Below are 2,287 nucleotides of genomic sequence, written 5' to 3'. Positions count from 1 at the left end.
AGCGTCAGTGTTGTAACATGCAGCATTCAGTATCTACACTTCACTAATCCTTCCTTTTGCAAGCGAGTGACTTGTACACAAGGCAGTGCGCGTCACGCATCGCACCACGGAGAACAAGAGCTGGCAAAAGTCATCGCTGCACCATCATCAACTGAACCGCCGAGGCATCAATCCCTCCCGTCCTGGTGATGAATGAGCGGATGACAAATGGACCCAGACATCACGGCGCAGCACACCAAGACCAAACTGAATTGTTAAACATTTTTCCCTTTTCACGATTTCTAACGCACAAAATACCACCAAGGCAGGTACCATGAGAAGCTGACTAGTAGTACCAAGTGCCTTCCAACTCACCACACAAAGCAATGACCACGAGTACAAGTAATAAGGTGCTGCTTAAAGGTGCGAAATGCTTCCCAACTGACCACACATAACGAGTGAAATATGTACGTGATGCTGCCTGGGAATAGAAAAAAAACTGCCTTCACAACAAAAGCGAGGGAAAACACAAAGGGATACGAAGTATATGAACTCTTCCAACTGAACAAAGACTCACTGGACACGAGGAGTAATACTGTCTTAGTTTCCTCTCTGTGAATGTTAGGGCTTCCATACGTCCCCCTTCCTCCTTTTCCTAAAATATTCCACAGTTCTTGTTTTCGATTAGATTATATAGTTTATCAACCTCGTTAGGGAAGAAAGGGTTTTTTACATTTTTTTTTTTTCTCTTCTCCCTCGTTTGTGCCATGTTGTGTGGGCGGCCTGGGTAGTGCGTAGTGTCTCCCGTCAACTTGGACACAGCGCCAAACATGGATACAGTTCTATTATGCTTCCGCGCTGTTGGCTCTGAATAAATAATAATACCGTGTTTTATGCGTCATTATGCAGTGCAGTGTCAGTCATGTTTTGCACCATCACATCTCTCGTGTTCCAGTGCTTTTTATACATACTTTTTTTCTCACACATTTCAGTCATTTTTCGTATCATAGTGAAAACATGCAGAAGAATGACGAAACTTCCATTCCTTTACACGGGCTATTCACAGAACTCGGAGTAGCTATCGTGTTTCGCATTGATTTACAACGTTTCCTGATACATCAACACAAAAAGTACCAATACCAGCACTGAAATAATCACAGTATAGCATCGCCTGTATGAGTTTCGTCCAATGTTATCCCAAGTTTATTTTATTGATCCCAAATATGATTAATAGAGAACAAAAAAAAAATGAAGTACCTCAATTCCTTAAAAATAAAAACAAGTTGATTAAAATAAAAAAAAAACGTATTTCCGTTCATAAAATATACCAGTAGGCATTGAGACACTCCCGGTAGCACTGTGTCGCCGCACCGCCCCGCTCACTGACTCCCTTCCTAAATTTCTTGTGCGTGAAAGATAATTACTACCTTCGAGGCTCTACCAAGAACGGCTTCCACTTCATCACTATCGATAGAAGCCGCAACGGTGAATCTGCTGCACTCAATCCCACTCCCAACGCCACTACATCTTTACCGCCCACTACCATGAGTTCAGACCGCAGACTTTTTTCTTTTATCTTTTTGTCCCATGAATCTAGCTCAGAGCTCTGCATGAATGGACGGCACTAAATTCAAAATATGATCCAGATTTTTACGCTTGTGTGTGTGTGTGTGTGTGTGTGTGTGTGTGTGTGTGTGTGGAAATTGGGCAAAAATCTTGTTTCTTATTCCTGTAACAAACTATTCACAGCGCTGATCGTAAATAAAGCAAAATTTAATGAAAGCTTCGTCTAACTTACGTGCTGAAGTCTGACCATGTTTCTTTGTGGCTTCGTGTCAAGGGGGATACAGTAGTCACCCAGCTGCAATAAGAGTAACAAGATGTATTATTATTATTACTATTATTATTATTATTATTATTATTATTATTATTATTATTATTATTATTATTGTTATTCCTACACTTCTTTAATTTTTTTCACCCTTCTTACTTTTTTTGTTTTGCCCTGAGCAGTTCGAGTTTATTGTAGCACAACATTTTTCTTGTCTCTCGTGGGAAATGTCTACACACCCACTCGCACACACCAACGCCCCCCTCCCCCCTCACACAAGCAAACAAAGTGAAAGAGTAAGAGCAAGAAAGAGCGGGGAAAGATGAGGAAGCAGTAGTGATGGTGATAGTACAAGCAGTGGCAGGCAAGAGTGGATTGGTGGTAGTAATCGTGGTGGGTGCAGTAGTAGCCATAGTTGCATACGAAAGGTCTGGTCCAGCACACTAGGCGCACTCATTTCCAGTTCTTGCCGGCAGC

This window comes from Portunus trituberculatus, chromosome 14 (genome assembly GCF_017591435.1).
Source record: "Portunus trituberculatus isolate SZX2019 chromosome 14, ASM1759143v1, whole genome shotgun sequence".
NCBI classification, from domain to species: Eukaryota; Metazoa; Arthropoda; class Malacostraca; order Decapoda; family Portunidae; genus Portunus; species Portunus trituberculatus.
The sequence above is the reverse complement of the archived record's forward strand: the minus strand, read 5'-3'. Positions refer to the sequence as shown.